We start from the raw sequence: 14274 nt of genomic DNA on the forward strand, positions 1-14274 counted from the left end.
ACTCATTCACTCGCTCATTTCTATGACTGTGAGAACATGGAGCATGTTGATGAGGATTTCCCCATCATACACACAAGCCCTATCCCTGAGCTCTGTGTCTGTATCTGTGATGTAGCCAGAGCGAATGGATCTCCTCTAAGCCTCCACCTCCCCTTTTGTAAAGGGGGCTTCACTGTAGTCTCTCTCCCTGAGATTGGCAGCGGCTTAGATACAGTAACACGAGTGATGTCTTCACAGGATCCCTCCGCTTTCAATTGCCACTTTCCTGGGATGTGGGAGTCTTCAGACAATACGCTCCCTTCTGGTCAGCTGGCTGGTCAGCTCTCTGGCCCACCGCTGTCTCTCTAGGCTTCAAGGCTTTCCTATCAAGTTCCATGTACTGGTTTTATCCCAGTAATGGGCGTGTTTGTCTGAGAGAGTAGCTGCTCCTCTCTTCCTGGGTTCTCTCCCACCCTGCTCCTGGCTGACGTCTCAAAGGAAGAACCTTTCATCCCATACCCCATGGACACAGAATCACAAGCTGTCTGTGTTGACTGCCTCACCTGCCACCTGACCCTTAGAGCTCTGGGGCCAGCTGCTGGCCGGCTGTTGGACAGTAGGGTATTTTACAGGCTGGAGGTGGAAGAAAGGGGGAAATCTGGAGGGTAAAGGATTGCCCATGATGGCTGGAATCAGATTGCTCATGGTTACCTAAGTGACCAAATGTCTTGTCGTAGGAAAAAAGGGAAGAGCTAAGCTGCCCATGGAAATAGGAAGTGGAATTTCAGTTAAGTGGATATTAGAGTCTGAGTTCCACCGTTTGACAAGAGAGAAACAGCTGGAGAGAGACTGGGCCACCCAAAGGCAATCTGCTAAGAGTCGAGGCCTTAGGTCGTTCCTCATATGAGACCATCCCTAAGGGGCCTGCCACTCTACTGCTTGAGGGGTCCAACTGTGGGTATTAATAAGGAACTTGTGACTGGGAAACAGAGCAAGCCCAGGAGGCATCCAGAGTCCAGCATAAACTGTGATTTTTTTTTTTTAAAATAGCAAGAACTCTGGGACTTTGGGTAATCTCCTAAGACAAACTGTAAGAGTGGACACTATTCTGGGGCTGATTCCAGAGTCCTGAAGGGAACGTTTACCCGCTCACAGATATGGAAGCACCCAGGAGTCTCAAATCAAACTACCCTTCAAAGAGCAGATAAGTGAAAGATGACTCATTTGTTCCTAAGCAGCTGCTCTGTTTGAGGCTACACCCCCACCTCCAGACCACTATCATTTGAGTGTCCGGCTTCCAGGAAACTGGGCTAGATATCTTCAGGCCCCAAGCACTGGTTCCTCTTTCCAGAGTGGAACAAGCGTGTTCCTTTATTTTAGATGGTCAGGGTCAGTATAAGCTCCGAGAACAGTGTTAAAGAGAGGAGTCAGTTTAGCTCGGCAAATATCATCTAGTACTTATTATGTGGACTACATATCGCAAATATCATCTAGTACTTATTATGTGGACTACATATCGCAAATATCATCAAGTACTTATTATGTGGACTACATATCCCATGAGGCACTGGGACTAAGTGCTAAGTTGAACACCCTGCCAACAAGAGGCAGATAGGGCCTCCCAAGGAGTCACAAGTGCTATGTTGAGTGATAAGTTTGGGCAGTTTGGAAATGGATGATGGAGAGTTGGGTTGTATCTCTTGTGTGGCTTTGCCTGGTGAGAGGTGAACAAGTGTCTCTTCACTCCAGGTAGGGCACCACCAACAGACAAACCTAACGATGCCACACAGTTCTAGCCCCCGTGAGTCAGTGGGTTTATTGGGTTTACTTACAGGGAGGGAGTTGCTTGCAGGAGCATGGATGACTCAGAAGCAGGCTGCATCACTTCAAAGCCACCCTAGCATGCGTGAGGACTCATCAGAGCAGCATCTCTGGAGTTCCCAGTCACAGATGCAGGCAGTTTGGTTTGCCAGGCCTGTGTTGTCCACAGCAACTGTTAACTGCTTGTGTAAGCTTGCAGTGGAGCCCTGGGAATCGCCTAAGCTTCAGCTCCCCTGGCCCTGGAAAAGTTTTCCTTCCTGCCTTTCCTGGGCCTTCCTCCAGTGTAAGAGAGGCATTCGGGTCAGTTACGCCAATCCTGAGGCCGGGGAAGTGTGGACATAAGGCAGTACTCTGAAGCACTCAGATGAGTCTTCCTCAGAAATCAAAGCCAGTTCCTCATGAGGTGGAGTAAGCATGAGGCAAATCATAGGACTATAACCACCGACAGAACTGGGCCCTCAGTGTGTGCCCTGCTTTGAACATGTCAACTCCTTCAGTCCTCATGCCCTAGAAGTCCTGGTCTGTTCCAGTCCCATCTTGTGGACAGGAAACCAAAGCATGAAGAATTTAGTCATGTGCTCACTGGCCTGCGGCTGAAAACGGTCCCACGTCTTCCGCGCTGGGCTCTGGGCAAGGGTACTAACATCAGCAAGGGACCAAAGGCTGAGGCTGGTCATAGACCCCACCTGCTGGTGGCTCCAGAGCCCACTCAGAAACCCCTCCTGCTGTGAAGGTGTCTCCTTGGAGTTGAAACACTCCCTTCTAGCTGGGAGGCTGGGGGTCCTAAGGCCCAGAGCCTAAGGAAACTTGGAAGACCAGAAAGCCTGAGTTCCAGGATCACAGGCCCCTCCCCGGTGTTGTGGAAGCAGCGGCGCTCAGGGAGGAGAATCTGCCTTCAAGTTGTGCAAGGAGCCATCTTGCTTTTGTGAGTCATCACGGATGCTAGGCTGGGCTTTGAGTCCACACTCCAATGACCCCTATACACTCGCTTGGTTCACTAGTCCAGACTTGGAGGAATTGTTTCTATGGCTGCCATTGGTATCCTATCTGGGGTGGGCAGACATTTGCTCTCATCTCCAAGCGAGGAGAGTTTTGGCCTAATGTCCTGTCTTGGCTTGGGCAGCAGAGACAAACAGAGCAGAGCAGGTTTAAGCAGCACGCACTGACGTCTCGCTGTTCTGACAGCTCAAGATCGGGACTCCAGCATGGGAAGGGGCTGGGGAGGACCTGCTTCCTGGTTCACACGGCTTCCAAGGTAAAAAACCATCTCTTTGTGTCTCTCCGTCCTGTGACACTCTTTCCATTCATGCAGGCTCCATGCAACTAACCCAGTCATTTCTAGTGCCCACCCCCCAACACCACCACACTAGGGACCAGGACTTCAATAGATGATTTTGAGGGGAGATGGACACACAAACATTCAGTCCAGAGTAGACACTTCCCCCTCTGCTTAAATTACCCGTTGCCCCATTTTTCTCAAGGAGTGGAAGGAGAAGAGGACAGGAAATGGTTAATTAATAAGGAGGGTGAGGGAAGTGAGGGGTTGGGAGGCCAGCTTGGGGAGAAGCAGGCATGCCGAGTGCTCTCCGAACAAGTCTTGGCTTCTGTCTTATTTCACCTCTGCGGACGATAGAGTCACACTATAGACTACAGGTGGTTCTCCCAATAATGGCGGTAAGTGGTGGTAAGCCAGACACAGAGGAGGGAGATGAGCCGGTGGTAAGGAAACTACGGACAGCCCAGGATCGTTTTGGCTCTGGTTCTGCGACAGCCAAACTCCACAATCATGGAGTTCTAGCTGGTCAGTCTGTAGCATCTCCAACAGAGGCGTGACATTTTAGGGAACTCGGCTCACAGCCCTTTGTGTTTCTGCCGTGCTGAGCCCCTGTTAGCCCGCACCCCAACAAGCAGAACCAGACCTCCACCTGCTCTCATTATGAGCCTCCTTGTGCTCACATGCTTGGTGTTCCTCCCCTTCTCATATGGGCAGAAAGTGTTGTACCAACTACGCCAGACCTCGCTCCTGCCATCTCCAAGCCTGGGATAAGAACCTAGCCTCACAAGGCTTCCTCAGTCCTATGCCTGTAAGAAGCAGCTTCTAAGGCCTGGGATCTCTAGCAAAGTTGACAGAGACACCAGCCTAAACAGCATCTCCAAGACCGCATGCTCCTGCCCCAGAGGAGACTAGCCTCCACCCCCACCCCAACAGCCTCCCCTTCACCCCAGTGGCTGTTCCTCATTCTCCTGTAGGCATTTTCAGTTCCTAATGCTGTGGTTGTGGGTGGCTGGCAGTGCCCCATGGTCGTATGGCCTTTCTCTAGCTAGGAGCCTCTCAGTTCCCTAGAGCTGTGTTCCTTGGGCATGGTGATCTGCAAAGGGAGTACCTTTCGAGACTTCTGTCTGTTCAGCCTGTTCTCTTCTCTCCTCACCATCTGCTTGCTCAGCACAACATGATTCCCAGCTTCGTCTCAGGCTGGGCTTCTTCTCATGAACAGCTTTTACTACTTTGTGGAGTCTTAAGTTTCACCAGACACTTACCCACCCCTTGGGTAGCTGTGTACTTGACCCAGCCTCAGTGACCCACCATCCCTAGCTCTGGCCAGTGGTAATGAAAGAAAGCTTCTGGAAGATGCCCTCAATGCTAACAGGAAGACTGCCACAGTGTTCTCTTGCTCTTCTCTCCACCCCGCCCCCCAAAATGTGAATGTGTCTTTGGAGAAGTTCAGAAGCTTGTGGCAAGCAGCAGGAGTCGCTGAACCAAAAATGCTGAAGATGGCAGACGACAGACTGTAGTCCCTAAAGACGACTTTGAGACACCAAATAAACTAGGTTTCAGACTATCAGTATCTGGGCTTTTCATTACGTGGGTTAATGAAGTCTTCTTTGCTTTGTTTCTTTTTGCCTAATCTTTTAGCCACAGTGCAGCTTATGTGTCCTTCCAAAGGTTTGGCAGAGAGAAAAATGAACAGAATCAGGCTTTTTGCTTGTTATATAAAGTTTTATTGTCAAAGCAACACCCATTCATTGCCTTATGGTCTATGGTTACTTTTGCTTGAGTGGTTGCAACATGTATGCGTTGCCTTGAAAATATGAAAACAATTTCATTGCCTCTTCACAGAAAATATTTGGCAAGCCCTAACACAGACTCATGAGTCCGAAGAACAAAAGTCCCCTGAATTGCCATAGGCAACACAGGTACATTAAAGCATGAGATCCCAGCAGCATGTGGTTACCTGATTATGAGTTCAAGGACAGCCTGAGCTACATAATAAGACTCTAGCCAACATACAAGGAAAAGAGGCTGCTTCCATCCTGGAATCCTGGAAGGCCTTTTATGGGCATACACTCTCTGCATGGAGTCTGTCCTCATGGGGACATGAGGCAATGTGGAATATTGGTCACACTCCAGAATAGGTCATCATTGCCTATGATGGCTAATTTCAGGTAGCAGCTTGGCTAGCCTATGGGCCCAAAGGCCCAGCTGTCAGATCAAACTCCAGTCTAGTTGCTATAGTGAAGGTATTTTAAGCGATATTAACATGTAACTTAATAGGCCCTTGAATAAAGAGATTGGCTTCTGTGATGCGGGCAGGGTCTCATTTGATCAATTTATGGCCTTCAGAGAGAACACTGAGTGAGGTTTATGACATAATCACATCTCTGCCTGCCATTTTGCTCAGGAGTCTGCTAAATTCTCAGCTCAGTGGAGGGCAGACTTCAGATTGCAACATCAACCCTTATCTTAATCTCCAGCTGTGGGTCCTGCCTAACAGACATTCCATTCATCAACCCATAATCTCCTGAGCCACTTTCTTGGGTGACTGGTTCCAGTCCACTATGGATACCCAAATATGCAGATACTCAAAACCCTTAATGAATGTGGTGTTTCCATGTAAGTCACATGTATGCTTCTACATTCTCTGAATGACCCCATTCACAGTGTATGCTTCTACATTCTCTGAATGACCCCATTCGCAGTGTGAGCATGATATAAGTAATTCTCACGCTGTAAAGCATAGGGACTAATAACAGAGGAAATCCGACAGAGTTCCACACAGTTGCAATGATTTCCCTGCAACTCCAGCTAGTCAGACGTGGAGGACACACACTGACCACCAGCTGTATACATGTCTTAGCCGTTCTGTTTCTGTGGGGAAGCCTAATGAACACACTGCTTATTCTGCTCTCACCGCTGTAATGCCAACCTTTACCCCTTTCACCCAGAGAGCTTCTGCAATGAAAAGCCAGGGCCCATTCCAAAAGGGAGACAAAGCATTAGAAGTCTAGCAAGTCGATGGCTCCAGCCTTCTCCCAACACACAAGTCTTTGGGATCCAAAGACTCAAAAGGCAATTGGGGGGTGGGCTTTGGCGCCAGAGAAGGGAGGTCAACTCCAACTGAAGCATCTTTTATTTCTTTTAGTCGCAAGGCTCCCATGTCAAGGCCACAGGCTAGAGGCCAGCCTGCCCCTGGCCCCAGGAATGTTTTGCATTCCTCAGAAGACTCTTAATTTTAGTGAATTCCCCAGGATGCTCTGTGTTAGGAGACACTCAGAGCTGGACAGATGGCCCTTGTGTGTGTAAGTGCTCTGTGCTCCCTGAGGCTCCTTGTCTCTCCCTCTGGGAGGTCTCTGCTTCCTTTGGCGGCTTCGCATCCTGGCTTGAGGGAAGACCCCGGTTCCTGTGTCTCTCTGGCAGCAGCTCACTATTCTCAGGAACTAGGGCTCCCAGGCAACCCCAGGCTCTTTGTGGGGCACTGAACAATCCTCTCTGAAGATCTCTGTGAAGAGCAGTGTCCTCCTGCAAACCTTCCCACCCTTGAACCGTTTCCTGTGACTCCCTGAGCCCAGTGGTTTGTAGAAGGCATAGAAATATGGAACAACATAAAGTCACGTTCTGCAGCCACTCAAATGATAGTTCTGCTGAAATGCAGCACACTGGGGAGACATGCATGGCTACTACTGCATCTCCTTTTTATGATACAGCAGTTCACAGCAATAGCAATGTCAATACTAGTACTCAGTAGTTCCCCACTGCCTGAGCCCTCCAGGAGCCCACGGGGGGGGGGGGGGAGTGTGGATGCCTGGTGAAGTAGCACAAAGTGTGAGGAGGTGGTCCGGAGCTGGGGGTCTCAGATGGTCTTGGGCAAGGGCTTCGAAGGCAGGGGAAGCCTCAGAAAGCTATGGCATCCTTCCTCCGCCTTCTAATTTGTACTCTTGGATGGAGCTAGCCTCTCCCTCCATGTGCTGCATTTCCAGTCTCTGGAAGATAAGAAGGTGAGAAAAGTGAACAGCTAATAAAGGTGCTCTCTGAGGGTGTCTTCAGGCCAGTCTGTCCTCCCATGTGTTTGGGGAGCAGCTATTGGTTCCGCACTTGTCCCCTCCCCCAGGACTAGATGGGGGAAGGGCCCAAGGGACACAGGACTTTCTGCTCTGAAGCAAGTCTCAGCAGCACTTCCAGCCACGTGACCTGGTAAAGGCTCCTGGGAAACCCTGTGCTAGCACTTAGGAGTTCTGCAGCTTGGGGTACATAGTCATTCCCAAAGCATTACTGTAAAGGACAAAGCACCATCACATCTTCCAGCATGTGCGCACTTAATGAGAAGGCAGTTGTGCAGCGTACGCCATTGAAATTTATGTCCATTTGGGGACTATACGATCATCTCCAGCCTGGCTCTGAGATGGGGAGAGAGCCTCTTATGTGCGCCCAGAGTTGTTATCTGCAATTCAACAAATGGAGTCGGTGAGACCCTTTGACACAGAACAGGTGGCCAGGTGGTGTGCCAAAGTTTGGAGCCATTACTTGAAATCTAAGGGCAAGCCCTCCCAAAGCCTCTTGTACATTCAGAGCATACAACGCCCTTATTACAGAGGGACCACACCCAAGCACACAGCACCCGCAGAGATGTGTGACTGGCTCTCCAGCAGATCAGGTGCCGTCACCAGCCACAGAAGTCCCTTTGGGATCACAAGAACACTGAGTTCTTGAGCAATTGCTCAGAAAAGGCACTTGTTCTGAACCTCATGTTGGAGATAAGGGGGAAGGGTCACACAAAGCCATGCCCAGGGCCTCAGGAAATCTCTGCTAATGTTAATTCAAAAATGGCCTTGAAAGCGGTTCTCAGAACCAAGCACAGTGGTGCTCACTTGTCATCCCAGGGAGGCGGAGGCAAGAGGAGCAAACCCTGCTACACAGTCAAAACGAGTTCCGGGCCAGCCTGAGCTATATGAGACCTTGTCTCAGGAAAGGAGGATGAGCAGGCAAGATGGCTCACAGGGAAGGGGCCTGCCACTAAGCCTCATAACCTAAGTTCTGGGACCCACATGATGGAGAGAACCAGCTCTCATCTATTATCCTCTGACCTCCACGGGTGTGTGGTAGACCATGCATGTATACGAGTGGGGTGTGTGTGTGTGTGTGTGTGTGTGTGTGTTACACACTAAATAAATGTAGAATAAAATGCTTTAAAAAATTGAAGTGATTTTCATCTTAACACCACTTACATGAAAATCTATTAGCCTGTGTTTCAGAACCCATGTGTCTGTCTAAATTATATCTCAGCACATGAGCTCTGGCACAGAGAACAAAGAGAATTCCCCAGTTACTTTAGAACAGAGCCTGGTGCCAAGATGCCCCCAGGCAGCCTAGAGCAGGGCAGGCCCAGGGTGGCGGCTTCACCTTGCTGTGGGTTTTAACAGTTCCCTGGTGGCTTAAACTCCCCACTTAGAAATGGAGCCCGAGTTCTTTCTTCCTGGCTCCTGTGTGAAGGAGTGGGCCAGGAGCTTATCCATTTGCCTTTTACAGGCCCTACAAATCATCCTGGGCTGTTAAGAAAATCATGACATTGCCTAAAGATTTCCTGCTGGCCACATGCTGTAGGAATGGGCCTCCCACTGTGAACAGTGCTCAGCTCCTTACAGGAATTCCTCAAAGCCCCCTTTGCTGTGGTGTTACAGATTTCTGGGAGGCCTCATCCCCTGAGACCTGAAGGGGTCCTTCGAGCCTCACTCCTCAATAGAGGGCTGGCAGAAGTTGAGCCCCAATCCCACATTATTCTTGCCTCACCTGGAATGGGGCTAGGGCCTCTGAGAGGCGAGTCTGTATCTTTCCTGGGTCTGGCTAAGGGATGGAAAATCAATAGCACATTGGGCACCAGTGTACCACCATGACAGCCCAGGCGCTCAGCAGCTGAGGGAAGAGCGTCCCTCGGTTAGGGAGTCCAAGATGAAGACATGGGACACACAGAGGGGTGTGAGTGGGTCGGGAGGGCCATAGTAGGGGCCAGGAAAGGTTTGGAAGAGACAGTGAGTGAAGACCCGAAGAAGGTGAGGAGTCAGCCTGGCAGTGTCTGGAGAAGAGACTGAGGGACAAATGAACAGGCATGTTCAGTGCAACCAGACCAGCGGGAGGAAGGTAGGAGGAAACTAGGGACCCAAGATCAGCTGGGAAGGAACTGTCACCCTGGCCTGTGTGTCACACATATTGCACCATCACTGTTGCAAAGCCTTATTGAAGAGAGGCCAGAAACTCTAAGATGTTTTATAAAGACCAAGTTTCCTTTTTCCTTTATAAATTCACTAGCTTTCGCATGTGGATATATTGTGTCCTGATCTCAAATTGGCTGCCAGGGCTCCAGACATTGCATATTATATCCACATGAGACAAGAAGGGGGAGGGCAGCTCTTCTTTCTACTAAGAAAACTAAAGTTTTCCCCACCCTCCCCTCAAATTCTTCCATGAATTCTTTCTCCCCTCTTTGCCCAGAAGTGAGTGTGAGGGCCACTCCTTAAAAGCTTTAGGAAAGCCATGACAAGGATTGTCAAGATTGGCTGAAATTGCTGTTTTCATTTTTCCCACTGAAGTACACATTTTATAGCACAATCTAATACACGCAGCTGAAGCATAAATAACAAAGCCAAAGTTCTACAAAATACAACATACAGTGTGTACTGTACACTGATATTTTATCAGTTACCTGTTTAAATTCTAGTTATACCACCCCTTGTGAGTTGTGAGTGTAGAATGAAAAAATACAGGCAGTCAGGATCCGTCACTAGGGACTAGCATGCTGCTGTTCCTAATAAGTAGGCTTCTCTCTACTGTCTCTCCCTCCCCTCCCCCTCTCTCCTTCCCTCCTTTTTCCAAACAAGACAGTGGGCGTCCAGTAGGTAACTGGCAGTAACCCACAGTACCCACCAACACTGGGCAGCAGGGCAGCCCCTCCTACTCCAGATGAAGTATAAACAGTGACCAGTGCAGCTGAGGGCAGGCCGAGGAGCCGCAGGGGACCAGATCAGCAGCACATGTCAAAGGTATAAGGAGTGCTCAGGGCACCTCAGGCCTATGTCCAAACCAGGTGAGACCACAGCATGAACTGGGCAGAGAGCATGATTCGTACTAGAGAGCCCCAGGGAGACTTATCCACTCACGTGCTGTTTACCTCTTCACCTGGCGGTAGTGGATTGGAGAAGCTGGGAGTTACGGTGGAATTGCATGCATTTGGTTTGTAAAAGCTTTTAGAAGCACTCACATATTGGTCTCAGTTCTAATGGTGCCCAGCATTTGGACTGTGGAAAGAAACATGTATTCCAACAGCAACCATAGGAACCCCGAGTTGGCAGGGAATGGATCATACTTGAAGAATACAAGCAAAGGCTGAGCCGGTCACCTTTAGGCCCCTGCAGGTAGGGAAGTAGACAGGGAGAGTCTGCACACAGGAAGGGAAGGACAAAGTACAGTCTCTATGCTCACAATCACCAGCCACAATAACTAGCAAAATTCGCTCAATCTGAGTCCCAGGACTCAAATCCCAGGCTGGTTTTCAAAGATGTTGAATACCTCACATTTTAAGAAGATCCACACCACACTCTAAAATGGCCTTGTGACCCTAAGAGGATTAGAAGCCAGGGACTGAGTGGAGCTGATTTACATTACAGGGGCAGCCAAGAGGTCCTGAGGTCAGGACTGGGGATAGTGACATAAAACAGAGCCGGCAAGGCTCCCCTACCCTACAGCCTGCACCCCAGCCGCCCAGCCCCCCTAAGTTCCTACAGTGGCCTGTAGTTTGAGGCTCTGCCTCTGCATTGGCAAATCTGTGCTCAGCAGACAGCCCCGGAAGAGGAAGCTAACTTTTTAATTCACCAGCTCGGATTTCTTAATGGAGCGTTCTGAGAAGCCACGCCTTTGGTTGCAGGTGCCACCTGGACAATAAATAGATGTTGCGAGTTTCACACGCTCGCGCGAACACACACACACACACACACACACACACACACACACACACACACACACACACACACACTCCACCCTCCCCAAGATGCACACAGTTGTAGCTGCAGCGCCTGCGCAGAGGCCTTTGTTGAAACCCAAGGATCTGCGTTACCCAGGATCCCTGGCCCCTAGGGCCCAGTCCGGCTGCTTTCTCTCTGCCTCCTGAGGCGCCCTCGAGGATTGGGAACTTAAGTGACGCGCGGAACACTTGGTGGTGCCCATGGAGATCAAGCAAGGGGGCAGATGCCCGGGGTCTTCTTGAGGGGCAACGGTAGCAAGCACTCAGGAGGGAAGAGATGGACTGATGGGCAATGCTGTTGACCAGGGAGAAGGGGCGTTCCCAGGGCGAAGAGGGGCGTGTCCGGGGGCGGGAAGAGGTGTGTCTAGGGCGGGCAGGGGCGGACCTGACCCCCTGCAGCAGAGGCCCGGCTCTGAAGCCGGGTGCAGGCACAACTCTGGTGCAGGCGGAGGGACTGCCTTGCTGGTGGCCTCTGGACCATGCGATGACTGGACGGTGAGTGATGCCTAGGCTGCAGAGGTAGTGGACGTTCTTAGACCACTCCACCCTCGGCTCTGGGGCGGCGATCAGGCAGAGAGCGCTGGAGCCTGAGCACTTGTGCCCTTCGGCCGCTGTGCGCGAGTCTCCTCCCCCTGCCAGCCTGGCGCACTGGGGGCCTCCAGCTGGGGCTGAGAGTGGCATTGTGCCTAACATCTCCTAGGATAAGACACTTTAGGGGCTAAATCTTAACAGGACACGTGGACCAAACTGCTGGCTACAGTTATGCTCACCTCATCCCTCCTCTCAGCCAGTCTCCTAGAGACGTGGTCTCAGAGGCGGGAAGGGGGCTTCCAGCAAAACGGTCTGATTTCACAGATGGAAACCCAACGCCAGGATGATAGCCCACGGAGGCACTTGTTTCTCTGTCGCTGTTTGTGACGGTCGGCCGTGAGCAAAGGGCTTTAACACAATACGCCACTCACCCCTCACTGCGCGGTCACAATATTGCTTTCTTTATCCCCATTTTCAAATGTGAAACTGAGTCTAGACGCGTCGCAGGCTGGGGCTCTTGCTCAGCTGGTGGCGTGCTTGTGTGGCACTCGTGAAGGCTGGATTCCATCCCAAGCGCTGCATAACAAAAGCAGGGAAGGGGGGCTGAGGGGTAGAACGTTGGGGAACTGTACCTCCAAATCTCTTTAACTTCATCTCTTGGACTGTGGTTCGCCTGTGGTCCCAACTCTTAGACTGCCCGTGCCAAGACAGCCAGACCCCTTTAAAACCCCTGTAAGGGAGTTTAGAAATCCCACCTCGTTGGGAATTAAAGGATGCCACACAGCAGGTGAGGGCCGGGATCCAGGAATTGAACCCAGGCAGCTTATCCGCCAAAGTGACACACTGCGCTGGCAGGGGCAACCCTTGCTGCAGTTCGCCTGCAGGTACGAGGGTATCACTCAGCCCCGCCAGAAGCCGTGGGAAAGGAACACAACTGAGGAACCGGAGGACAGGTAAACACAGACCTACCTGCGGCTTCCTGTTCCCCCAGGAGGCTGGAGGTGGTGGGGAGAGGAACCTTAGCGGGAAGGAAGGGGCTGAGGGAGAGAGGAAGGGAGAAAAGAGAAGAGGAAATTCATCTTGGGTTAAACTATTGCTTGCTTTTGGAAATTACGCTAGGGTGTGTTTCAGCACGTTGCTGTGTGTGTTTAACAGCTGGAGTCCTAACTCTCGGTAGTGCTCGCAGACTTGACAAGGCTGATGCAGAGATTGGAGTCCATCCGACACCCAGGAGGGTCGGAGGGTGACGTGAGGTTGAGGACAGGATTAAAGTCAGGTCTCCCTGAGTCAGAGCCAGCTGGACTGTGGGGTGGAGAACAAGACCGAGTGTGGAAGTAGAAGCTCATGCAGACAAGTCTCGGAGGAGACAGGCTGACTACTGGCTCTCCCGGGAAGCCCTCTGCACTAGGGAGGGAGCCCACAGCCCCTAGGGACCTGAGCCCGGGTTCCAGGGCTAAATTCCACCTGTCTCCTGACTCTTAGGAGCCATTTCTCTTTGAGTCCCACATTCCCTTCTTAGAACTTGCTACCTCCCCGGCGCCTGAAGCCCAATGTCAGCAGTGTGTGTTATGGATGAACCCTTCAGATCATAATTGTTTAACTGGTGAGGAACTCCAGTTCAAAAATAGAAAGGGTTTGACAGGGTCTGTGCCATCATCGGGGCAGGGTAAGCTTTGAGCCCAGACATTGGAAAGGCTCAGTTGCTTAACCTCTTAAAAGTACATTGAAGAAAACATTTTGAAATTGTTTTATTATTATTATTATTTATTATCATTTTGTGTGTGTATGAATCACATGTTCATGTGCATGCTGTGGGTCACATGCAATGCCATGCTGCACGTGCGGAGGTCAGAGGACAACTTTGTGAAGTCGTTTATCTCCATCCATCCCCTTTTCCATGAGTTCTGAGGATTGAACTTGGGTCCTCAGGCTTGGTGGCAAGTGCCTTTACACACAGAGCCACCTTGCTGGCCCTTGAAACTGTTTAAAAGTAACCGCCCAACAGCTCGGAAGTGGCTGCTGGCCCAAAGCTTTTGCAGTTTCCCCAAACTTGTAGTTCCCTGAATCTCCTGCCTGCCGAAAGGGACTTCCTCTGGGACATACCCTGAGACAGAATCAGAGCCCCGCCCATGCCCTTGCCTGACCTTTAGTATCAGAGATGTGGGTTGTGGTATAATCCCCTAGCTTCAGTCCCGAGAAGAGCCGGAAGGACATGCTAGACCAGCTGCCATTACAACTGGCTAACTCAAGATCCAGTGATGGCAGAACGGTTAGGGTCACACACCAGCTCAAAGAAAAGCTCAGCCAGAATGTTTTTCTGGGATACAGCACATTTTCAGCCTGGGATCTGGGGCAAGTGGAAGCAGGCATCCTGATCCACTTATAGTAGTATGACAATCTATGTGTGCACTTGCATGCACACATGAGCACAATCACACACATTTTTCTCAGTCTGGGATGAAGATGTTATGTTTTCAGAAGAATTCATGTCCCAAAGGATTCTAGGACCTAGCACCTTGTCTCCAGAAAAAAACTCCCAGCAGCTGCACATGTCGCCCAGGCTAGGGCAAAGGTCGCATGGGTATTGCAGATACTAGAGGGCCCAGGACAACCTGGCAGCAGCTAGCACCAAGTAGTCAGGGGGTCTGCTTAGCTG

At 50.7% G+C, this 14274-nt stretch overlaps 1 protein-coding gene across 3 annotated transcripts in view; it reads left to right on the plus strand.

The window, feature by feature from the left end:
• Positions 1 to 11473: 11473 nt before the first annotated feature.
• Rassf4 (Ras association domain family member 4) overlaps positions 11474 to 14274 on the plus strand; it is a 38179-nt gene continuing 35378 nt past the window's right edge. For all 3 annotated transcript variants that reach the window (XR_005091189.1, XM_028864044.2, XM_028864043.2), the window contains exon 1: positions 11474 to 11582. The gene's annotated coding sequence lies outside the window, so the exon portion shown is untranslated. The remainder of the gene's footprint in view (positions 11583 to 14274) is intronic.

Source organism: Peromyscus leucopus, chromosome 3 (assembly GCF_004664715.2).
Source record: "Peromyscus leucopus breed LL Stock chromosome 3, UCI_PerLeu_2.1, whole genome shotgun sequence".
NCBI lineage: Eukaryota > Metazoa > Chordata > Mammalia > Rodentia > Cricetidae > Peromyscus > Peromyscus leucopus.